At 43.6% G+C, this 26,557-nt stretch overlaps 1 protein-coding gene across 10 annotated transcripts in view; it reads left to right on the top strand.

Moving 5' to 3' along the window:
- The window catches only part of GTF2A1L (general transcription factor IIA subunit 1 like), a 1,231,875-nt gene that overhangs the window by 551,899 nt on the left and 653,419 nt on the right, over nt 1-26,557 (top strand). The window lies entirely within an intron of this gene.

Here is a 26,557-nt window from a genome sequence, read left to right as displayed (position 1 = left end):
TGGCTGAGGAAAGTTCTCTTTTCTCGACGTGTGAAGATGTGTGTGGTTTGAGGATCAAGTTGATTTTCTGACTTGCTGTGTCCATTTTTGCATATTTTCCCTCAATGAAGCGTCCCAAAGTAAGTACCATGATGAGCCAAAGTATGAGGATAAATGCACCAAAACCCACCCAAAATTCAATCCATGGAGAAATCAGATATGTTTCTTTCAGTTGTTTCAAAAGTTCCTTAGCTTTATCTTTAAAGGTTTTTGATGATGGCTGTGTCTTTGATTCGCTGAAGCCCTCAGAGGAATCATCGAAGTTTATGAAGTAGCCGGATGCAGTTCTGTCAATTGTTCCAATTGCTTCAGGATTTCTGTTTCTTGCATTTTCACTTGTTACTTCATTATAGATTGGTGTGTCTCTGCTAAATGTTTTTATTTGGGTTTTCAGAGGTCTTAGTTCTATTGCATTGTTGCATAGTCCATGTTGTTCTTCTGTAGGCGTTTCGAATGTGATGAGCCTCTTTGTTAGGACCTCTGTACTGGTAGCAAACCTTGGTGTTCTGCTACTTATTGGGAGTCCACTTGGCCTACTGTTTGTTATCGGCCACATGTTGTGGTTTTACCAGGTCGATGGATACAACTCGGTTCTCCTTTTTACCAGCAAGTGGCGGTAGTACAACTGATCTTGTCCCGTTGACAGACAAGACAGGAACTGCTTTTCTGTAAGAAGGCCCAAATTCCTTCTTTACCGCGATCTTTTCCCTGACTAGATCCCCGACTTTTGGAATCCAGACAGGTCTTGCTGGGACAGGTGGTGGTTCTTCAGTGGTTGTTGGCTGTTGTTTCAACTTTATGTTGCTCAGGTCTTTTCTTGTTTTGTTTAAGTCCTGCAAAATAGCCAAACGGTCTTTGATATCAAAGCTTTTTTCTTTCACCACTGAAGTCTGACTATCAATGTCAGAGATCATCATCCTAGTTCCAAATAATAATTTGTACGCACTGAATCCCTTCAGAGAATTTCTTGGCAAGTTATTGAGACTACGTTGGACACTTATTAGATGTTTGACCCACCCAGCTCCCGAACCTAATATCCTTTCCGCTATAGATTGCTTTATGCCTTGGTTTTTTCTTTACACCATCCCGTACCCTCAGGAAGGAAGTGAGAAGATTCCCGCTGGGCTATGCTCATTTGGTCATGTTTCCCCTCAGGCTTGAGGGCTAGAGTGGAGACAATGGTCAAACGTAGCATGCTCTTAGCGTATATGCCATTTAGACTCGCAAATCTTTGTATAACAGTCCGGACGTCAGCCGAGTGCTGGTGATCTACATTATAAGTGGAACTAGCCTGTATATGTTAATCGCAACCCTTCCTTTTTACTCCTGATTTTTTCTGGAGTAGTTTTCTGGAGGTATTAAACTGTTTCTTTCCCCACTGCGATCTCTGTTGCAGTTTGGGCAGTTTTTTACAAACGTGGTGTGACGCAGGCTCATGCCTGGCCACCAGTACCGTGATTGTAATTCTTCCAGAGAATTTTTTAGTTTGAGGTGTCTGAGACCCTCGCCCATATGTGCGTCTGCGATTAACAAGTTTCTCCTGTCCATGTTTGGAATCACTCTATCCCCCACTCCAGGGATTCGAGCAAAAGGGACGGAGTTTGCATCGATTATGTATGTATAATTGAGTGGATAGTTGATCGGTAACGCTCAGCAGTCGCCTTTTGATGACGTTTTCACCGCCAGCACTGTTTCACCGTCAATGTATTTTAATGTACGCTTTTTTCGAACTACGGGAGCCGATTTAGTGGCTGCCGCTGCGGCTGTTTCAGCCAATGAATTCCCTGCAACGTGAACGCCATCACGCTGATGACTCAGTGAGTGTGTCACGTGAGTCTTTGGTAGTTCTTTTTGTAAAAGAGCTATTTGTTCCCAGAGCAGTTTTTGCTTTATTGGTGCATCTGTGTCATCTTTGTAACCGTTTTGAATCCATGTCTCCAAATCGCTGTTATATGTTTGACGCAGTAATATGAATCTGACACTATAAGTGTCGGGAATTCGCGATCCGCATTATCTAGCGCCATTTTCAATGCTAGTATTTCTGTTTGTTGTTCAGAATTAGTTTCTACTGAGTGTGTTTTTGTTAATAGAGGTTTTAGTTTACCTCCGCGCCACACTTCTTTTGTAATCCCACTTGTGGGGTTGTATGCCTGTTCTCCCCAAACGGAGGGTTGAGCATGTCCGTCTGTATAGATTACACAGGCGTAATGTCGTAAAGGCAGAATGTCGATTGGCAGAGGATATGTTTCTTCATATTCTAGATTTTTTAATTCTTCTAGTTCTAGATCAAAGTAGTAGTATACTTTGTCCGTTGTGATTGAATTCACCCATTGTATCCATTCTGGATTTAATGTTGTTGTTGGTAAATTACACGGTGTTGTTAGTGCCTCGAAGGCTGATTCTGCTGTTCTGACTGTGATAAGTCTACTGTCAGCTTGATCTTTTTTCTCTAGCTATTGCGGTTTGAACTGCATGAACAATGTTTTCTTTAATGCTGAATTTCTGTTCAGCTTCTGTGTACAAGTGTGATTTGAATGCAATTGGTACCTTTTCTCCCTCGTTAGAGGTCAGGTATGTGAATCCGCATCTTCCTGGGATGACTCGAATCACAAGATTGCGTGTGTTATCACGTGTTTCTAATTTTGTTTTAATTAGCATGTCTGTTTGTAGGGATCTCAAAATTTCTGTGTGTATTTGAGTCCAATTGGATCTTTTAAAATCTGGTTTTATCAGATCATAAAGGGGTTTGACCCTTTCTGCGTAATTTGCAATGTATGTTCTTCCGAAATTTAGGAAGCCTAGAATCGACTGTAGGTTTTTTAGTGTTCTAGGTGCTTGGATTACGGCACATTTCTCTAGGAAATTGTCGGCCAGGCTTTTGCCTTCACTTGATAATTCATATCCTAAGAACAGGACTTTCAGATGGGCAATTCTGGATTTTTTAAAGTTGAATTTGTAACCCTCTGCTGCGAACCCAAGTATTATGGTGTTCACTCTCTTCAAGTGAGTCTCCAAGTCATCATCTGTTAAGTAAATGTCATCGACATAAGATAATGCTTCATCATCATATAGTTGTAGTAATTCTGTTACTCTCGCTGAGAATACCCCCGGGCTGTTCTTGTACCCCTGGGCTAACCGACAGAATTGTTTTTGAGTGCCATTTATTGAGAATGCAGTTAAATATCTGCTCTCTGGTGCTATGTTTTGACAAAAGAATCCATTAGAGATGTCTAAGGTTGTTTTGTATTTTTTGCGCACTATGTTATTCATTAGTGCAGCACTGTGTGAGTTTTGCACTGCAAAAGTTTTGCAACATGTGTTAAGGTGTCGGTAATCCAAAACTAGACGATATGAATTGTCTGGTTTGGAGACCGGAAACAAAGGGTTGTTCATTTGTGAGGTGCAAGTTTCAATCGCCCCCTGGTATTCTAGCTGATCTAGTATTTCATTTACCTGTTTTTTAGCTTCTTGCTTAATTGGGTACTGCCTTTGTGCAGTAGGTTGTGATTTTAACTGGATTTTGTGAGGAGGAGAGTCCTCATCCCATCCCACGTGATTTTTATATAAAGCTTGAGCTAGAGCCACTGCCCACTTTCTAGCAAGTGTGTACTTTTTATGAATTGGAATTTGATTTGAGAAGGCAGGCATAATTACTTCTTCGCCATGAGGGCACTCCCTTACAAACTCTGGTGGCCAGTCTTTTTCAGCTAGAAGGATATCATAGCCCTTGGAGAGATTATCCCAAAATAGTCCCCTTATTTTTTTAGTCTTATCCCCCTCTATACGCAATGTTATTTCGTATATTTTGTGAGGTTTGCTAACTCTGGTGTCCGCAGTTTCCACTTGAAGATATTCATTCGTGTCCACTGTCTCCAGATGATTCATAAGGACTTTGCGAGCTATGCTCACTTCTGCTGCGCTGTCTAGCATTGTCTGAGCCCACTCTCCGTTTTTCAGTTGTGTCCTCAGTATTCTCGGCATTGTTAACTACCTTGATACTGGCTACCTTCTTTTTTGGAAATTGTAATTTCTTTTTTAGTTGAGCAGGTTCCTTGTCTTTGGACTTGGTGTGCTCTTCTCTTTGTTCTGATCGTCCTCTTCTTTCCGATTTCTGCGAGGAAGTCTGAAAAGATTGAGAGGGACGTGTATCAATGTCTTGATATCTATCAGGCTTTTTAATATTATCCCTATTTCTAAGGTTATATCTTTTCCCAGAGGGGTCACTCTGAGGTGACCTGTGTCTTTGGTTCGGAGATTTTTCTCTTCGCCTAGGAGACCTTCCTCGGGACTGGAATTTCTTTTCTTTAGGATTGGATTGTTTGTTTCCATCCCAGTTATTTTTGGTGATGTAGAATTATTATTAAAAAATATTTTTTCAGGACTTTCAATTAGTTGCGGTTTTACTGGTATTCCACCTAAACTATCTCTACCTAGTTCCTCATAGGATTTTTCTATGATTCTGGCAATTTCAGCTGGTTGGTCTGCTATATCTGTCTCTTTTAACCTCTGGCGGATCGCCACGTTTGCTGCTTCACCTTTTATGTTGGCGAATAATATAGCCGAGACCTGCTTGAAGTCTTTCAGTAATTTCATACCAAGAGTTAAAGCGGGTTCAGGTCCATATTCATCTTGAATTTGTTTTAGCACATCTGGTATTACCGAAATGGATGGAACACCGTGCGTTTTTGTGTAGATGGAAGCAAAGACTGTACCCCAAGTGTCACAGTCCTCAATGTGTGGTGCGATTCCCATTGGAAGGCAGATAGTCAGAATCCTGTGCTTTTCTAGCGGGGTGGTGTCAGGAAACACCGCCTCTATTTGGGTGATTTTTTGCGCTAGCCAGAATGGTATTTGTTCCCGTTTAGCCGGTACTTTACCTAGGCAGGACTGGATGTTCTGTGGTGTAATTTTATTTGTGTTCCCCTGGTGAGGGGTCAGCTGTGGGAGTTTAATCGCTGGCTGTATTGTTGAAGTCCGCATCACATACTGGACTAATTGTCTATGTATTTTTATTAATTGTTTTAGCTGTGTTAACAGCTCTGCTGCTGGCATCTCATTGATGTCTGGATGTGGTGTGTATCCGGCTAGGACCGGCCACGTTGCTCCTGGTCTACCTAAAGGACCGAGCCTGGTGATGTGATTATTATGTTTTAGGGCGCCATCAAATAAGAGCAAATGCTCTTGAAATTTGAGTGGTACTTCCACATCCTCGAAAGGAGTGTACTCATTAGGAGGTTCCTCTATTTTGTAATAGTGGAAGTACTTTGTTACAGCATTTGCTGCTGGAAAATGTATCCATGAATAGTATACCTCTGTCTGCCGATATTCGTGTGCCTCAATTACGAATATGACTGTGCCACCTCTAGGTGTCAGTCCATTTTCTATAAGTTTTAGAGTTATAGATCTCCTTTTGATGACCGGGATGAGTATTATATCCTGGTCTGCTGCCTGCATGGTAGCATCAGCTGCTGCGAGTTCAGTTGCTAATCTAACTGCCTCTCTTTCATCCTCATTCTCTGACATTTTACTGACAGGATGGTTATTTCTTTTGTTTGCAGATCAGGTTTCTTATGGAAACAAAGGTTAGATGCACAATATTTTGGAACTGTTTATCCTTCAACGTTGACTATACCAAGAACCATACATAGGAGTTCCCTCCTGCGAGGTCTGGCGGATATAACCTTTCACCCACTCCAGACGTCTTTGGAGTATTATGGGAAAAGGGGTCTGAGTGAGAAAGCACGACTGAGTTACTCTAAATGTCTTACGTTAGTTTTATCGCCCTTTCCAAACGCGTTGGGCGCCATGTAGTGTAGTTCCTATCATCCCAATAGGCTCTGCGCATTGGAATAATACCTACAGCAGTAAAGGCCTAGACCAGACGTTAACTAGGTCTACTACTGTCGATACTAGACTTAAAGTTTTGGGTTTGCCAGCTTAGCTCAGAGTTCACTAGAAACTTTCTCGAATGTTCAAGGAGGAATTAACTTCCCTGATTAGACAAGAAGGGATTTAGTTTCTGACAACCATAGAACAGGACAACTTTGCTCTCCCCTAATCAAGAGTATATCTCGAGAGTCGTGTGAACAAAAGGCAAATTATTTTACTCAGTCAGTACGTGCATTCTTAGTCTCATCAGATTGTAGAGAAAAGGAAGAGACGGGCGTGTTCAATAAAAAGGTGTTATTTATTGATCAGTCTCTTTTCTCATACAAGAGAAATGGATCGATATTATTGCAATACTTATAGTTAAGTAAAGTGCATACATTAAAAGCAATAGTATAAAATAATACTGTAAAAACATTGATATGGTTTCTAAGCCATATGATGTTTTAAAATGAATAAAATATATTACATACACATATACATTTGACTAAACGTACTCAACTGGTGTTTCTAAATACGCCTACCCCGTGTACCTGACCTAAGCCTAATATGTGGGCGGGAATAGAAAGTTACAGTTTAAGTTAAGTTTGTTTTTGCCAAGTGAAATAACTAAAGAATTCTCTGTGAGGGGTTATTCAGTTCTGTACCTGGAAGTTAGGATGAATGAGGAATGGTATCTCTCTCTCTGGTCTCGATATTCCAGGCTGCCTGCGAGGGCTGCCCAGATACGCCGGTGCTGGATTCTCGGCAGGAGAAAGCAGCGCGTCTCTCAGCGCGTCAGGAAGGCGGGGCTGCTGCCAGCGGGGTCTGCTCTGCTCTTGGCTTCGGCAAGTATGGCTGCTCCGTCTCGTCACCACGCGTGTGTTTGCATAGGGCAAGATCGGTAATATTTATACCTTTAAGGTGCCGAGATTGACGTAAGTATGGACATAGATACGTCAATAAGGATGTCATACGACTTGCTCGTTAGCACATTCTTTTACTGAAGTTCTCGGTGAAATCAAAACAATGGCCGCAGGGTTTTGCCCAGGTTGTCATAGGTTTGATTTGTTATGAGAACTCCGTATGCCTTATCAGGGGCTGGAGGAATATCGCTTGTCTAATTAGATCGCAAGCGTTATGACCTAATCAGATAACACGTTCCTGTGCCGTAGTGTGACTGCGTCAGATAACGGTATCTGCATCATGGGGGTTTTCTGCCTCATGGGCTGACTGCTAGTTAACTTGTTGGTTTGTTTAACTAGAATAGGGTCAGGAATAGGGGGATCGATTCAGAACCTATAGGAATACATCACACTTCTTTGTTATGATATTGCGATCCTTGGCTGTGGTAGTGATAGAAAGGATCTTTTGTTTGATATCTGTCAAGGGATCTTTTGTTAGGGGTTCGATAATGTTCGGTGTTAGTAAGTTGACGTTCAATCTCCTGGTCATATTGAGTGTTATTTAGAACAACAATGCCACCACCCTTGTCTACCCCCACAGCACTGTTCCATCGACAACCCAGTCCTGATGACGATCCCGACTGACGGGGATCGAAACGCCGTCGACCACACAGCTTAAATTCTATGGCGCCCATTATGTTTTGTACCCCTGGAAATTTGACCTATTCTTGTTTTAAGTGATTACAACTTGATCCTTGGAGCCATTACTGTATAAATTTCACTAATTGTCACAACGCGCCAACCACGCTGTTTCACCCCAGCACTTGCACTATCACTATCACCCACTGTATATATTTATGTATATATCACTTTTCACCAAGTGCTACCGGGTTGTCACACAATTTGATCTGTACAGTGCTGCCTAACTGTATTACTATGCAATAGACCCGCCTTGCTCTTAAAGTGGTGAATAATACCCTTTTTCAAAAAACCGCAGAGACTCCTTTCTGTTCATTTTTTGTAATGCATATTGCATACACCTTTGAAACTGTCTTCTAATTGACACCTGTTGGGAATTGTTCTAATTTACAGTATACACCCATCCCAACGTGGTCTATGGGTCCCCCTCCTGTTATTCTTATAAGTATCAGAGGTGGGCACAGCTGCATATGTGTTATGGCTAGAACGTGCGAGGATCATTCCGAAAAACAGACAGTGTCCAAGATCACCTTGACAGTCTCGGCTCTCTATGCGCAGACTAAACTAGCGAGGCAGTTTAGAAATGTAGCATAACAAGTTATTCTCATGTGAAGCAAAATACTCAGCCTTCTCTAAACAATATCGCAAGTGTGTGCCGTGTGCAAAGCAGAGCAGGAAACCAAAAATGGCGTTTACGCTTCTAATAAACCCATGCTAACTTTAACACAGTGTGAATGTAAGGCTCGTCCTCACTACACCCTCCCTTGATCGAAGCATGTGATATAAACGTGGGCGAATTAGGAACACAGAGTTCAATCCTGAAAAGCAGAGTCAAGTTCAAATGTGCCCCAAAAAAATGTGCTGTTTGATATTAAGCAGTAGCTAAAAAAATAGAGAACAGGCAAAAAAAAAGTCATTTCAACAGCGTATAAGCACAGTATGTGGCAACAGCCTCCAATAGGAAGTCATTGTTCTCATCTGAAACCATTTCAGCCATCCAATCCAATAGTGGGAATGATCAGACATGTTCTGTAGTAGGGGATCTCTGTGTATAGTCATAATCTAGTGAATAGTCCCGCCCATGTGCGTGGACTCCGGAGCAATCAAAAATAATCTCTTAAGTTGTTAAAAAATGCAAACCTGCACAGACACTTAAGAGAGAATTTAAAGACAGATACTGCAGCCTATATCCACAGGCTACACTGTCCAGTACTTCAACTAGAAATTCCACCAAAAAAACCACAAACAGCACAGCCTGTCCAGCTTTCTCCACAGAGAAAGCTTTCCATTTTCAGCAAAAGCCTCTGGAATGATAGAGAGGAAGGAGTGGACAGACAAGCCCCATAGGCTGCCATTATGTGGCTCAAAACAGGATACTGTGCCTATAAGAGAACCTTCCAGAACTTTCTCAGTATCCCAGAATGCACAGCAGGGCCTTTTTACTTTCAGTTCTTTTTTCCGGCTCCTGCTAGCAGGACCCTGTAGCATTGAGCTCTCCCTTTTTAAGGGTTTATTTAGTGATTTTTCACTTTTTCAAGTGTTTTGAGTGCTTTCATTCGAAGTACTTGGTGCTTTCTTCCTGTGTGTGTTTCTGAGCACTCTTTTATTTGTCAAAATGCCTGCTTTGTTTGACAAATGCCCGGAGTGTTCTAGGAAGAAGGCCAAGTCTGACCCACATGAGGTGTGCATCATCTGCCTTCCCTCATCTCATGTCCCAGAGGAGTGACATTTGCCAGGGCTTCTCTTCCAGGACCCTGAGAGAGAGATTGAAGATCAGGCTCCAAGGCCTGGAAGATAGAAGACTGAAGGCACAAGGTGGGTCTGGGCAAGCTTCATCTGCCCATGCTAAGGCCTCTGGGGGCTACCCAGGGGCAGGAAGACCAGCAAGCTTTCCCATCCTCTGCCAGCGTCGATAACGTCGACGACGGCGTCGAGAGGGATGACAGCAGTCTGTTCCCCATCACCCCAGGGCTCTGGGTCGAAGCGGCGTCAACGTTCGATGTCGAGGGGACTGACCAGGCCACCGTCGACGTCGTCGAGTCATCGACGTGGAGAGAGTTCGGCAGCGGCGCTCGCCGTCGAGGCGACACCGCCTGTCGCCATCGGCGAAGAGGATGAGGTCGGCGTCGAGGGGATCCTCGACGTCGAGGAGGATGGCAAAGACTTGCAGCGTTCGACGCCGAGGAGACGGTCGGCGTCGAGAAGGAGACGTTCAACGTCGAGAAGATGACGCTCGCCGTCGCGGAGAAGCCGTTCGACGTCCAGGCGAGGCTCAACGTCGAGACGACGACGCCGGTCGACGTCGAGGCGGCGTCCCACGACTTCGAGGTGGCATTTTTCGACGCCAAGGAAGCGCAGAAGGAGTTCTGGCGCCAGGGATTCCTCTGGGTCCGCTGGGGCGCGCCGGCGACGTTCGCCGATAGGAGACACGGCCTGTCCTTCGCCTCCACCTAAAAAGAAGAGGGAGTCACAGGGATCTGTGTACTCTGAGGTATATACACCTCCTAAGCCGAGGTCAGCTACCCCTCCTCCTCCTCCCTTGCCCAAGGATCCTCCGCCGCGGACTCCCGCTCCGCCTCCACTTCCACCATTGCCTCCTCCTCATTCCCAGGCTCTGCACCCTCCTTCAAAACCGCCTGTGGTTCCGCCGAGGACGGCTTCACTACCACGGTACCCGACGCCGCCTAAGGGGACTCCTCAGCCGAGGCGCCCGGTCAGGCCGCAGTCTCCTGCTCCTGTGAAACCTATGGAGCGTCCGAAGCCGAGGAGATCGCGCTCTCGCTCCGGCCGGAGGGAGAGGTCGCGGAGTCATCATAGGTCATCTACGAGATCCAGACGACGCCACAGGAGGCGCAGGTCCAGATCCCATACGGACTCCTCTAGGACCAGGGAATACTCGCCGACTTTGTCGGAATCCCCAGGGACGAGGGTGTCGCCGGTGGACGATATAGTTTCATTTCAAGATGTCCTACTGAGGAGGGCGGCTAAACTGGGCATCACGGTGACGGTGCCCACGCCCACGACGTCCGTGATTTTCGCTCGATCTTCTCACGGACCAGTTTGCCAACTCTGGGTAGCCAGCTAACTACCGGGATCTGCAACGCAGCATCAGACGTGCAGTGCAAGTGTTCCTTTGCAAGACTGTCTCTTGTGTTTTGTAGAGTCTGTAAAACATTACAATGTTCATCTACATCAAAGGGTGTAGCAGATGCCGCAGTGTCTAGACCGTCAAGGTCCGGGACATATATTTTGATGCCAAAGAGCATTTTGTACGGGGTCCGCCCTCCCTGAGACCTTCTAGGGAGATTATTAAGAGCACGCTGTACACTATTGAGATAGGTTAGCCAGTTCCTTCCAGTACCTATAACTCGAGCTGTCAAAGACTGCTTTAAATCACGGTTCATTCGTTCCACAACACTGTTGCCCTTAGGCCTATATGGAGACAAAAATTTGGCTTGGACCCCCAAAGACCCCATAGCATCCTTGTACGCCTTAGAGGCGAACGCTGGACCATGGTCTGAATGGAAGGTGCCACAGGCAAAAATTCCCACAAAGATGCGCAAGTCTCTTATGACAGTTCGTGAATCAGCACTTCGGTGCGGCCATAACCAAACAAAGTGGGTGCAAGAGTCAGCTGCAACTAAGATGTACTTATACGCAGTATCAGAAGAAAAAAGACCGCAGTGATCTAAATAAACACAACCAAGTGGTTTATTAGAAATGTACAACTGTGTCTGGGGTGGGCGCGCAGCTGAAGAAGGCTTGATTTGCTGACATATGCCACATTAAAAGACATAATCCCTTTTCTGTTTGTACAGTCCCCGACACCAGTGATGCAGTTGAATCTGAGATACAGTAGCCGAAACGCCCACGTGCGTGGACGCAACACCTTCATGGGCAGCTGTAATCAGTGTGGGCCTGCGGGCCGCGTTGGGAATCAATCTGTCACCAACGCCTGGTATCTTCACATTAGGTACTTTATCGGGACTTAAGTGATAAGAGTACTTCGAAGGGAATCCACTAGGATATTTCTCACCCTTCTCAGTAGCGGCAATTGCTGCCAAGATGCCATCATCTATTTAACTTTTGGAACGTGTAACTGCTGCAACCAAGTATGTAGCTACCGCTGATTTTGCGGCCTCATCGGCCAAAGAATTGCCAACAGCAATGTTAATTACATACACGAGTGGCAATTGCTCTTTGAGTTCTGCCACTCGAACCCAGAACATTTTATGTTTTATTGTACTACCCTTGGAGTCACGATAATAGTTTTGAGTCCAAAAAACTAGATTGTCATTGTAAGACTGGACACAGCAGTAAGAATCACTGACAATAAGAGTAGTCACACCAGGATTGGCGTACTCCAATGCAAGCATCAGAGCACGTAGCTCTGCCAGCTGGGCGGTACAGTCCCCTAATGTCTGAGTATGTACGACATCGGACTTGAATTCACCATTCACTATAGTACCAACCACAATAGCGCAGGCTGAGACGTATGCATGCTTAGACCCATGCGCAACTTGCGCAGAGCCGTCAGTGTAAATGACACAGTGGAACTCCTCCAAAGGACGCATGGTTAGAGGAGCAGGATGAACAAACTCATACTGCAAGAACTCCTGCGTCTGCAAGGAGGCGTCAAAGACGTAGCCCATTGTATCCACCGTGGGTGTAAGGCTTTTGAATTTGGTACACTGGCCTTTGTCACTGCTTCCAGGGCAGGATACGGGGTAACAACCAACATGCGTTTTCCCTGCGACAATGCGCGTTCCTTCAGAATTGCCATTTGCACTGCAGTCAAAACTTTTTCACAGTGGAAAACCGCTTTTCAGCCGAAGTCTACAAGTGTCATTTGTAAGCGATACGTACTCTGTCTCCTTCATTAAAAGTAAGGTACGTGAAACCCACCGCCCCAGGTACGATTTTTATCACCAGGTTGGTGTGGTTATCACGAGTCAGTAAGAATTTATACTCAAGATCAGCCTGCAAAGATTGCAAAATGGCTGTATGCTCAAGCTGCCAGCACGATTTGGTATAAGTTGGTTGTATCAAGGCATAAAATGGCTTGATACGCTGGGCATAATTGGGAATGTAAGTACGCCCGAAATTCAAAAATCCCAGCAAAGACTCATTTTTTCAGAGTTGTTGGAGGGCGCAATTGTGCGCATTTCTCCAAGAAGTGGGGAGCTAAGCCTCGACCCTCATTGTTGAGCTCATAGCCCAGAAACAACACTGTGTACTCTGCAATGTGTGATTTTGCAAAGTTGAATTTGTAACCGAAGTCCGCAAAACAACAAATTATGCGGTCAACGCGACACAGATGCGCCCAAATTTCGTTGTCCGTGAGATAGATATCATCCACGTACGAACACGCTTCCGGGTCTACTCTCTCTAAAAGAGAGACAATACGAGCAGCAAACACGCCTGAGCTATTCTTGTAGCCCATAGATAAACATTTGTATTGGGACTGTTTGCCACCACTTGTAAAACTGGTCCATTGACTACTTAAGCCGGACAAGTTGTGGGCAAAAAAACCATTGGATATGTCAAGTGTGGTCTAAAACCTTTTACGCACGAGACCATCCACTAGAGCAGAGCCGTGGGTATTCTGTACTGCACAGGTACGGCAATGCGGGTTCAAATGCCGGTAATCCAATACCAAACGGTACGAACCGTCAGGTTTAGTCACAGTAAACAATGGGTTATTCATCGGAGACACACAAGTTTCAATTACACCTTGATATTCCAATTGCTCAAGGATCTCTGTCACGGAGGCCTTAGCTTCACGTCGCTCAGGATATTGAGGTTGAGGCTGAGGCCTTGACCGCAGAGGAATCTCGTGTCGGGGGGAAAATTTATCCCAACCACTGTGAGTACGGTACAAAGCTGGAGCAAGGGCCTTAGCCCACTCTTTTGCAAAATTCAGCGCATGCTCTTTCGACACTGTGTGCGCGAAACTAGGGAGTATTACTTCCTCCCCTCTCGAAGAAGCGAGAACAAAAGGTGGGGGCCAGTCAGCCTCCGCTAACAAAATGTCATACGTTGTAGTTAGATTTTCCCAAAATACCCCTTTTACGGTACGTTATATGTCACCTTCAATTAAGAGTTGAATCTCAAAAAGCCTGTCAGGGAGAGCTACTCTAGTGTCAGCTGTCTCTACAACAACATAAGTATCAGTCGCTATCACCTTCAGTAGTGAACGCAGGGCATCTTGCACTATGGTAGTCTCCGCGGCGCTGTACAATAGCGTCAGCGCCGATGTCTGATTCCGAAGCTGCGTTCTCACTATCTGTGGCATATCTCGCTGTCAACGCGGCGACTTTCTTTTTTTGAAACTGGGGTCTTTTCGGTGTAGATTCGTCCTGCTTGCTTTTTCCGTCGTTCGGGCGGGGCTGGTCGCGACTCTGCTGGCACCCCGATCTCTGCCGCCTCCTCCACCACCGGTCGAAGAGGCCAATGAGTCCTGAAAAGTACGAGGAGAGCGTTGTTCAGAAACCTGAAAACGATCAGGTGATTTTATCATCGCGCAAGTCATAAACACGTTCTGTAGACGCAGGCCCGGGAGATGCAGGACGTGACTCCTGCTGTCATTGTTGTTTACCCTGTTTTTTGTTCTTAGACCAATTTTACTTTTTAGATTTGGGCTGTTCATCTTTTTCGGACTTTTGTCCTTGGGGTTGCTTCTTCTCTTTAGTAGAGAATGGCTTGACACCCAAACTATTACGGCCCACGTTCTTATAAGGCGCCGTAATAATTCTCAGTAACTGTCAGGGTTTATCTGCATCGGGAACTGCCGGCAAAGCATTAGACACTTGGAAGCTTACCGCATCTCCCTTTACATTCGCAAGGACGAGATCGGAAACTACGTCAAAAGAGCCGCATAGCCTCATTCCCAATTCAACCGCTGCCTCTGGTCCGTGCACATCTTGGCACACCCTTAATGACCGAGGGTAGGACAGTTATTGACGGAGTGCCAAAGCACCTCGTATACACCGCCACAAAGATCTTACCCCATGACTCGCAGTCACTGGTTTCTGGTATCAAGTCCTTAGGCAAACTAATTGTAAGAATTCTGTGTTTTTCACCAGGCATCGTGTTAGGAAATACTGCTTCCAGCTGGTCAAATTTCTCGACAAGCTAGAAAGGCATATCATCCTTATCTTGGGGGCGCTTGCCCATTACGGCATTTACCATCACAGGACTAAGCTTCGTTCCGCTCGGTCCGGCTGGAAGAGCCGCAACACCCGGGGCCCCGCCCGGGAGATTGCGTTTAATGTATTGTACCAAGGCCCTAATAACTGCAATTGCGATGTTAAAGGCCCTAATAACTGCAATTGCGATGTTATGTAGGGGCGGTAGATCGGCAACGGGAACTGCCCCCGTTTGAGAATGCGGGGTAAATCCAGCCAAAACAGGCCATGTAGTGCCTGAAATGGACAAAGGACCTAATCTACTTGCCGTCAAAGAGTGGGGAAGGGCGCCATTAAACCAAACTCGGTGCTGCCAAGCTGAAATTGGAATTTCCTGTGTCCTATACGGAACATATTCCGCGGGGACGGCTGTGTGAGTATACGTGTGGAACACACCAGTATCTGCGTTCACAGCAGGGAAGGTCACCCACGAGTAAAAAATCTCAAATGGGTAAGCTACTTCCGCACTCACAACCATGATAACAGCCATGCCTTCCAGGCCGACGTTATAAGTTTGCAAATGATTGCACACACAATGCGACTATGCTGCGGTATGTCAACGTCACCCATAACGACACAGTGAGAAAGTGGTACAGTGAAAAATCTATGTAGCACTACTGGGTAGTTCAGAAGAAAACTTTTTTGATAGATTCAAGCTTGAAAAGACCTATGTAATTATAGGTAGGTTTATCTTTCACCACCGTTATCTGGAAACGATAGTGAGGGGGTTAAGGACTGATATAAGCACTACTCAAGCGCCTTGTAAATACGACCAAACCACGTTGGGCACCATGTTGCAGGGATTCTGCTCCTACACAGAACTGTGCATAGAGATTTAGGACCTCAGTGAATTAGGGTATACCAAAACCCACCTTAGTACCAAAACCCCCTACCAGACTAGCAATCAGTGACTCATTAGTTCTTTGTCCTATAGCAAAAACACCAGTCAACCCAGAACATGCGACTTAGGTTACCTCAGTAAGGTGGCTAACAAGAGCACTCTTTCCTTACAGTCTTACACCAGTGCAAAACAAGGAGTAAATGGAGACACGTGCAAGTTTGAAATGTTTATTTCTAACACAGTGATCTCATGCGTAGTACCTTAGATAACACAAGCAAACATATTATCAAAAACAAGGTTATCAGCATTGTTACTATTCCGTAAAATACAAAGGTAGAAAGCATCTTATATTGCTAACGGGAAACAGGCTTAAAATATACCTATATGTCACCCTCCCTAGTTGGTGAGTTAGTTTCTAACTAATGAAGGTCTCATAGGATTACTTGGGCGGCCCCATACCTCTGATACTCAGCAGTAGTGGATCACATCAAGTACTGCACAAGCTGTCAGGATACGAAAGTTCTCCAAGTGTGTGTGATCATGCCTGCACAGTGCATTATTAAACGCGCCAGTATCAAAGGTGGGCACAGCTGCATATGTGTTATGGCTAGAACGTGCGAGTATCATTCCGAATAACAGACACAGTGTCCAAGATAACCTTGCCAGTCTCGGCTCTCTATGTGCAGACTAAACTAGCGAGGCAGTTTAGAAATGTAGCATAACCAGTTATTCTCATGTGAAGCAAAATACTCAGCCTTCTCTAAACAATATCGCAAGTGCGTGTCGTGTGCAAAGCAGAGCAGGAAAGCAAAAATGGCGTTTACGCTTCTAATAAACCCATGCTAACTTAACACTGTGTGAATCTAAGGCTCGTCCTCACTACAATTCTTAGTGCACGGAGGTGTCCAACCACAAATTCACTCCATGATGTGATCAAGCTGACATTGAGAGGGAGAATGGGGGATAATCTGGTTGCCCTTGATGCTAGGTGCTGCCCACCCAATAATTCAAGTATACAGTTTAAATACTGCAGATTGGGAAGCATTCAGCTTAATAGGTTTTCCCTCAATGCTAATTCATGCATGTCAAAGTGACCCCAGAGTTCTGCACGATAGAGAGCTGCATTTCGGGCTTTCATCCGTTAAACTTCCAGAGTCTGGGTAGTTGACTGGGACAAAGCCTGCTTATGAAATCTGAGAATCGGTTTGGATTTATGGCAAAGATAGGTACCTTTTCTCAAGTTGGAGATCCCAGCCCATGGTTTCTGTTAGCCTTACTCCAAGGTAGTCAAACTTGGTCACCCTCTCAAGGGGTTTTCCCACTATCTTCACTAGTCTTGTTTTACCCTTGCTCTCCAAATGCCATGTACTTGGTTTTATCCACATTTTATTACAGGCCCCTGATCTCACAAAATGCCAAGATTTTTTCAATTAGCTTCTGGAGTCCCATTGGGGCCCTGGAAATAAGTAGAGTCGTCAGTGAACAGCAGAATTGGTGTTTTCTTACCATTTAGCAAAGGAGAATATTTTTTACAATCCTGAAGTTCGCTTACTACCTCATTTAAATAGAGGGAGAACAATGTAGGTGCGAGCAAGCGACCTTGGCGTACCCTGAGCTGAATAGGAATCTTGGTATTTAATTTTGCCGGATCTCCCCCCACCTAACCTGCGCATAGTTACCCTTGTGCAGCCTTGCAAGCAAATTTACATGGTAAGCTTGGGCTTCCATCACTAATAAAACTTGCCAAAGCGTTGCCCAGGGCACGAGATCTAATGCAGCTCGAATTTTCGACAAAACCTATTTGCCAGATCCCTTGTTTCTGTCCCAGCTAGTACTCCGCTGACTCTGTTGTTTTTTGACCTAGGGTTGAAGAGAATTGGAGATGTGGACGCTATTAAATCATTGATCTACTGGCTGCAATTATGACCACCAGTATTGGAAGAATACTGTGAATCATTGAAAGAAGTTCTAAATTTAAGTTGTGCCAAATGGATTCCTTGGTTACTCCATGTTCCATGTTGGTGTAGATCATCAAAAAAGATAGTCATTGGGAAAGCTAAGTACTAGGCTTTTCTGGAGGCACAGTATGTCACAAACAGAGCTGTGGGGCGTCTAACCACTGAGGTTTTGAGTTTTAAGACTTTTCCTAAGTTTCAGCTCTTTTATGATCTGATAACACCATCTGTGGCAAAGTCTCTGGGAGATTTCGACTAGGTTGTGTACCTTTAAGGTAATTTAATACATTGGCCATCAATTCAGACTCAACTACATGTTCAGCCTGTGGTTATGTTCTGGAGACTGTTGAACATATTTTATTTTCCTGTACTGAATATCACTTCCTCCGCAGAAAGTGGATTTGCCATGTTTGTTGTAACTTGGGAATCAGACGCTGTTGGGTTGCACTGAGAGTACTAAAATCCAATACAACAACACTCATTGTTTTTACTGTAAGTAGGTTTTTGATACACGCCTGGTTTAGGTCACAGACGTTTGTCCCAGGTTGCTCAAGAGGTTCCTGCATTACCTGAGTTGTAATCACAATCAGGATAAATTAAATGCGAATGTTATTGCTGGAATTTTTTTATCTTGGATTGTTCGACTATTTGAGGCACCCAGCACTTTATGGATATGACAGATGTTACAGACGTGATTTTATTTATGGGAGTATAATTCAGGCAATCTTTTATTGTTGATTGTTTTTTATTTAGTGTGCATGATTTGAACTAAGTGAACGAAATTTAAAATGTACTGAAACAGTCATGATTTTAAAAATTATAATGCACATTGATTGTGTACTTGATAACTTCAGGTACAACCCGCTCTGAGGTAACTGACCCAACATAGGCCAATATATATATGATCAATTGTTCATCCCACTGAGTCTGGCATTGTGTATTTATTATGCCTGCTATAATTTTTATGTACTGTATGTATTTATTGCTAGGCACTTTAATGGTCGCATAACCTAAATAAATGTAGAGTGGTATCTGGGGTGGTACATGACACTGCAGTGAGCCAAAGGATAAAGGGCAAAAGTCAAAATTATAAAACTTCGATGTTGAATAAGGAGTGAAAGACAGATTAGGAGTAGTATAAACAATGAGTTTCACATAAAGTAATCCACAATTGTAACTAGAGCAGCATTTGCTTTTATTTATCTAGAACATTGGACCCCGTGGACAGATTAGCATGAAGCTTGGCAGTCGAACTGTTAAGTTTTAGAATGCTAGGTTTTGCGAAGAACCGTCTAGTAAATTTGAGGGTGGTGGGGTGGGGTTGCGGGGTGAGAAAATGAGTAATTTCTCATTTTCTCTTCCATGGGAAGGTTTTCTGGCATCATCAGCCCAAATAGCTGAAAGGATTTACATCAAATGTTTCATGAAAAAAGAACTTCTGATGGATACATCTGCCTGTGGATTCCTCACCTTATGATTATCCCCTAGGCCAGCATTCCGCGGAAATTTTTCATAGCTCTCTGCACCAACAAGCTCGTCACAGCATCATGGCTCCGCACGCGGCTCCGCATGACTTCACCAGAGCCATAAGACCACGTCGGCGTGATGACATTAGTTCCCTTTTTTCCGCCCTGTTGTCTCTTAACAGATTTTCTGGGACTCTCATATCTTTCTAACTGATACTTTGTTTTGAGACTTTATTTGTTTCAGATTTCTACATGTCTGTTCAAAGGAAGTTGGGTTTCAAGCCCTGTAAGGAATGCGGAGGTCACATGTCAATCACTGACCCGCATGATGACTGCCTTTGGTGTCTTTCAAGTGATCACAACATCAGAGGTTGCTCTTCTTGCAGGAAGACGAACCCGAAGGTGTTGAAGGAAAGAGAGGCCAAGCTCTACATGTCCAAGGTGAGAAAGGGGTTGTAAACGTTCAAAGTCGAGGTCTTCGACTTCGCATGGATCGAAGAGAAGGCACAAGAAGAAGAAGAGGCATGGGTTTCGACGTCGTTTGTCGAAGCCTCGAGCTTCATAGTCACCTTAGCTGGCTCCTCTATGTTGTGTCAAGCACTTTGTATCTCCTTCACCTTCTGAGTCTCCACAGATGTCTCCGGACCGGCTCTTTATATGGGCACTCCGGCGCAGTCTCCGGCGTCAGTGGATTCTCCGGCTCCGGATGGTGCATCGAATCCATTGGAGGATGAGAATCCTGCTGCTCCCTTGGCTTCACCTGTGACTCCGGTATGGAGGTCGAACCGGCGCAGTATCCTTTGTTCCCGGCGCCGGGTTTGGATCCATCGCAGTTCTTGAACGCAATGTATGGCGTTTTTGTTCCATGGGCCCATTGGCATTTAATTTGGGTGTGCCTCAGCATTAACCTCCAGCCCCCTTTATGCCATATATGTCAATGGTGCTGTCATGACAGATTTTGGCACTGAGGATGTCAACGCCGTATGGGCAGTCCCCGGCTCCATCTGGCGTTCCTTCTTCACAGGTTTGTTTGACGCAGGTTGCTGCCACGGATCCGCTTTTGACGCCGCTGCCGGAGCCGTTGACGCCACGGATGGCTCCACGGACGCCGCTGCCAAAGATGCGGTCTAGAAGGGAAGCACAAAGGTTGATTGAAGAAGAGCAATATCAAGCTGGTGACATGGAAGAAGGTGAAATGTATGAGTCTGAGGACGTGTTTGAAGACTTGTGCCATGCTATTGAGAAAGGGGCTAAACTTCTGACCCGAAGAGGTCAAACGTGAAATTGAAGCAGTTGATAAGAAGGATCTTATAGAAAAAAAGATGAAATTCTTAAGAAAGTGATTTAGGAGCACAAGAGTTATTTGAAAGTAAAGAAAATGTGCAAAATAAGGCGCAACAGCCTTGATTATAGAGACGGTCGAATTTATACTTTTGCACAAAAATGTGACCAGATTGTGGTACCAGAGGATAGAAAGAGAATGAAAGAAGAGACTGAAGAGGTCAGGACAGCGAGCAGTGTGTCCATTTCCTCAACCAGTAGCACAGCTTCTAGTAATATTACCAATGAACACCCTTTAGAGGAAGGAACCTCATTTCAAAGGGAACTAGCGAAGTTAAGAATCAGTGGGAGGCACAAGAAAAAAGACCCAAAAAAACAAGGAGAGGAGGGTGGAGACAAACAGGAGGTGTAGGGCACACTACAAAAGAGGATCTCCGAATGTTAACCCGCTCGAAGAAGGCTCAGAGGTAGGAGATGATGGAAGTAATGATCAAAATGTATTGCCTGTTGATGATTTAAAGATTGTTAATCTCTCCAGCAGACCTCTAGAAGGAAAGCGCTTATAAGACTCCAGAATGACCCTGAGATAGTCATCAGGGAGGCAGATAAGACTGGCAACGTTGTTGTTATGAATACACAGGACTACATGGGTGAAATCATACGACAATTAAGTGACAACCCTTGCTACCAACGAGTTGGGACAAATCCTATGATTTAACTTACTAGGGATATCAATTTAAGACTCACCGAATGGTAAGATACCGGTCGGCTATCTGAAAATGAATATCAATATTTGAGAGTGGAGAATCCCCAATACCCCTGTATCTATATTCTCCCAAAGATACACAAAGAGGGGGCGTTCCCCCCCAGGGAGACCAATCATTTCAGGCATGGGTTCCCCCACGGAGGGGATCTCCGCTTATGTCGACTTGAAGCTGCAACCTTTGGTACAAAATCTGCCGTCCTACATCCGTGATAGTAAGGACATTTTGACCAAGCTTAAGGACTTCAGCTGGTCAAATGATTTACGTTTTGTAACATTTGACGTTGTGAGCCTCTACACGTCTATCGATCATAGATTCGGTATCACGGCCATTCGATCTTTTCTTGAACAGGGAGGTGCTGACCATCTGGAACATCATCAAATGATCATTGAAATGATTGAACTGATCCTTACTAGGAACTATTTTCTACACAACGGGGTCTGGTACCATCAGAAACATGGGACGGCGATGGGATCCATGTTTGCTCCCTCTTATGCCTGCCTTTTCATGGGCTGGTTTGAGAGGGAGCATGTCTGGGGTAGATGTGCCTCCCCCTGGATTGAACATATTGTGTTCTGGGGGAGGTACATCGATGACATCATCTGCTTGTGGTCAGGTTCAGAGACCTCCCTACAGAATTACTTTGAATATCGTAATACTAATCCTTTTAATTTGAGCTTCACTATGGAATTCAACCATGACACTATCAGTTTTCTCGATTTACACTTTTACCTTAAGGAAGGGTTCATACAAAGCACTTTGTACCGCAAAAGCACTGCTTTCAAGCGTGTTTTGCATGCGAGTAGTGCGCATGCGAGCTCGGTTACCCGAAACATACCTTTTGGTGACTGGTAAGAATTAGGCGCATTTGTAGCAGACAAGAGACCTTCACTAGAAACATCAAGGAGGCCAAAAAACGGTTCAAAATCAGGTGCTATGCACATAAAGATTTAGAGAAAGCAGAACAGAGCGTGCTCACCCTTGAAAGAGATATGACACTATCTGAAAATACCCAGAAAAGAAAGGACAGCAAACAGAAGGGAAGGGTGCACTTCATTACACAGTACACCACGTACAGTAGTGAGATATTCAGATTATTCAAGCATAATTGGCACCTGTTACAGGCAATACTGAGTTAAGTAATAATCCCTCTATTACCTACAGAAGAGGCACCACTCTGAAAATTAAACTCTGTCCCAGCTATGTCACCACTCAAACTAGATCTGAGATGTGGTTACAGGACAAGCCAAATGGATTTTACACTTGCAGTTCTTGCAATATCCCTACATATTGTTGGAAGCACAAAGAAGCAACTCAAACTCCGAATACAAGAACAGAGGAGGGCCATATTGAGTGGGGACAGAAAATACCCCCTAGCCGATCATTATGTAAAATTCCACCAAGATAACAGCAGTTTTTGGTTCTATGGCATTGATCATGTGGTACTAAACAAAAGGGGTGGTAAAAGAGAACTTAGCCTTAGACAGAATGAGGCTAAATGAATCTGCAGGCTAAGTGCAACCATGCATGGCCATAATACTGATGATGAGATGCATTTTTTTCTTAAGAACGGATATATCCCACTGTTTGGGTTTGTGTATCTGGATTTCCTTTGAACTGATGTGTTCTAGAGAAGACTATGTACATTTTGTTTACATGTTTCTTAAATTCTAGTTTTGACCTCTTATCTTTTCCTGAGGATCGTGATAGCCGAGCTGTATTCTGTTGAGAGGCTATTGTTAATTGGGATCCCAGTGGCCTGAGGAATCCCAGAGATACGTATTTATATCTTTCTATTTATTGACTGTGTTTTTTGAGCAAATATTTATATATGAGGACTTGATTAGTTGAGCTGTGTTCCATTTTTAGGTTGCTTTATGGATCACACACAATCACTTTTACTTAAGATGTGGTATAAACTCGGATTGTGGCTTGCTTCGTTACCCTGATACTTATTCGGCTTTAAACTTGTCGCCTTTTAATCCTTGATCGGCTCTTTTTGGGGTATATTTTTATATACACTCTCACTTATTCTTGATTCTTTATAATAGTTTTCCACTCGAAGATTTATAATTGCAACATTTCTCTCTTTGTTTCTTTCTTCTTTTTTAACAACTTGACGTTAGATATACTGTCTATTCTTTGCGATGCAATATATTTATTTGCACCTCTTAAGTATGATTGAGCACTGACTTGGCTTTGGCACAACCTTCCCTTGGTTCTGTTCCATTCTTATTAATTTGACTCTGGAAACACTCCTGCGTTGTATTTACATTTTTGAAGATGTTTGAGCACTGCTCTCGTTTTGACTTTTCCCCTCATAGAGGTATGTATATTTTCATATTGAGTTGATCTCGCATCAGTCATTCACTTACGATTTATTTATCTGCCTTTGATCTCGCTCTAGCCTTTTGTTTCACGCTGTGACTAAGTTTCCTTAGCCACGGTCATACCAGAAACAAACTCCTTTGGATTCTGCCGACTCTCTCTAGCCTTTTTCTCGACATGGACGTGGCCACGCTCCAGTGGCCACGCCCATGCCGGAAGCGGGACAGTATTTGAAGGGTGGCGCAGGAGTTCTTTCCCTACGGAAAAATTGACGCTGGCTCGCGGACTCTCTGGTAAGCGGGAGGAGGTTCTCCCGTTCACGTATTGTAATGATTTAGAAAGTTTCTGGTAGTCTGCATGAAACTTGGATGTTGATCGCTGCATAGATGGAATGTACTTCCCAACACCAACTCGCTGTGTTTTTCTTTTATAGATGTCAGAGACGTGGTGTGATATTTCATCTCCTTTTTAACTCTAACTCGCTGTGCTTTTCCTTTAGGGTTGCCGGATATGTGGTGTGATATTTCATCTCCTTTCTAACTCTAACTCGCTGTGTTTTTCCATTATGGATGCCAGTTATGTGGCATAATATTTTATCTCATTTCTTGATTTCTGGGGCTCTATATTTAACCACTCTTAACACACTATGCAGTTCTTCCTGAATTGGTGTTTGTTTTGATATCTCCGTCGCGTATATGCAACATAATTAGCATGGCTTATCGGTTGCACGTTTGAAGACATTTGTATACTGGAAGTGGTGAAGAAGACTTTATTAACCTTTGTCTTTTTCCCAATTTAGGCCCGATCTTGGCCTTGGGTTAGTTCCCCCTATTCACTCCAGAGTTAATGCCTGGAGTCTCTACGACGATATTTGGTTCTGTTAATTTACCCTTCAGGTAAATTGTGTGACTAGAGGGTCTGTTACTATTATATTTACTTTGTGTGCATTCTATGTTTTGTTATGACCACCTTTCTTTTTGCTTTAGACCTATTGTACACCCGCACAGAGCCTTACTTGGATGCCTTTTATTAAGAGGGTGTGTATCACAGTAGGACACAGGTATACTTTGTGACTTGTCAATATCTGTGGCTATTGTCTTTCCTATGTAACTTTTTGAAGTAATCTTGCATGACACTATGATATTTCTTATCCGTGCCTCTGTTATATTCACGGCAAACAATTTTTTACTCTTCGTTAAGAGCTTTTTTGGATAAAATTGGACTGTGACCGCTGTAGAAAATTCGTCACACTAAGGTCAGACACATACTTTTTAATACATTTCTTTTTCCCATGCTACCTCACTGATATTATGATAACTTTAATTTTCGTTTACTCAGACCCATTACACCGTTTCCCTTGGGAGGAGCCCTTTTTGGATTTCCTTTGTGAACCTTGGAGCGTCATCACCCTTTGAATTCTATTATTCCAGGTCAGATGCGCTTCTCCGTGAAATAACCTAGATATTGAACCGATTAGACATTTTGGATGATTGTATAATTTACATTTCACTAATAGGAATATTTTTCCTGATCTGCTTTTAGAACTACCATCGGTTACTTGGTTCCCTCTGGGCATATACTATATGTTGTCACATACAGTGCATGCAAATGTATGCTTTCTCTCCTTCAAGAGGGGTCTTACCCTGAGAAGGTGAGCTTAAAAGAATTATTGTTGTGCTTTTACTTCTGCAACAAACTAGCATACGTATTTTACATTCGTTTTATCACTGGCTTTCAAATATTAATTAACGCCATGCCTGTGATTTTGGATTGATTTATATGGCATCTGTGATTTTTGGATTGATTTACATGGAATTTGCATCTAGTATTTTTAGGCTGGCCAGGTTGCCCTATATTAATTGCCTGTTACTCCCTTAGATAATAATCATAAGTGTTAGGCACTTGATTTTGGCCGTGATTCGAGACAATCATTTGGGATTCTTTGTAATAAATTGTACGATTGTCCTTAAAAATGTTGGGAATTGTTTGGCCTTTTTTTGTTTTCCTTTTTCCTGTCTTCTTAATAATTGTACGGGGAAATGATTTTGTGCCACTTTTGTGTTATCAAAATTGTCAGAGGTGCCCCATCTGTCTTAAGTCTAGGATTTTATGTAATGAGTTTTTTTTTATTGTATTCCTTGATGTTGAGAGCTTCTTGGCTCTGTTGTGCTCTTTTGTTGTTTGTTTTTTGCTTTCTTTTCTCTCTCCATTTGTAAGATAAAATGATTTCAAAGTTTGTTTAGGTTATTAGTTTCTAAATGTTATTGTTTATGTATAATTTTTGTGGTTGTTATGTGTCTTTATATTTTTTGGGTTGTTATGTATTTTCTTATGTATAATTTGTATGTTTCTGTGCTACTTTAGTGTTCCCTGTTCCCTATGTTCAAATTTTAAATGTTATTTTTTGTCTGACCTTCCCTTTTTGTGAATATGTATGTTTTTACTTTATCTGTTTTCAGCCCTGACAAAGTTTTCTTGAAGAACGAAACGCGCTGGCTGAACTTTTTTTTTTTTCTTTTCTGTGAACCATTTATAAACTTGATCAATAAAGGATTTTGAAAAATCTCATGCCTAATTCCTCGACAATATTTTCATTCCTGCGCACACCATTCAAGTATTGTGTGAGGCAAGTGGTTTGGATGTTTCTTCGGAAGGGGATTTTGCATCACAAAAGGCTTCTCCTTCTAAGGATGTTGCTCCTTATCATGTTGTTATTAAGAAGGCAGCTGAACTGTAGGATCTACAGCTTCCTATGGCTGAATATAAGCCTAATCTTCTTACAGAGGTTCTTCATTCTCATTCCTTTGTAGTAGAGCCTCTTGCCTTTCAATGAAGCCCTGACGAAGCCGATACTAGAGGTTTGGAGTAATTCTCTTTCTGCTCCTACAGTTTCTAGATCTGGCTCTAGAAGATATAGGGCAGCACCAGGGGACCCTGAATTTCTTTCTTCTCACCCATCACCTCAGAGTTTGGTGGTTTAGGCTTCATGCTCAAAGCAATCTGTGGGTTCCTTTCCTCAAGCACCGGCTGACAGAGATTCAAAAAAGCTTGAGCAGTCTGCAAAGAAAGTTTTTTCATCAGCCAGTATGGCTTTGAAATCCACCAACGCAACTTGTTTGTTGGGCAGATATATTCACGCTCTTATGGACTCTGCCAAGCAGATTCTCCCTAAGTTATCTGAAGCGGATCGGGGTAATTTAAGTGGAGTCCTGGCGGACACTCAGGTG

The sequence above is a fragment of the Lissotriton helveticus genome, chromosome 6 (genome assembly GCF_964261635.1).
Source record: "Lissotriton helveticus chromosome 6, aLisHel1.1, whole genome shotgun sequence".
Classification (NCBI taxonomy): domain Eukaryota; kingdom Metazoa; phylum Chordata; class Amphibia; order Caudata; family Salamandridae; genus Lissotriton; species Lissotriton helveticus.
This window is presented reverse-complemented; position numbering and strand designations above follow the sequence as displayed.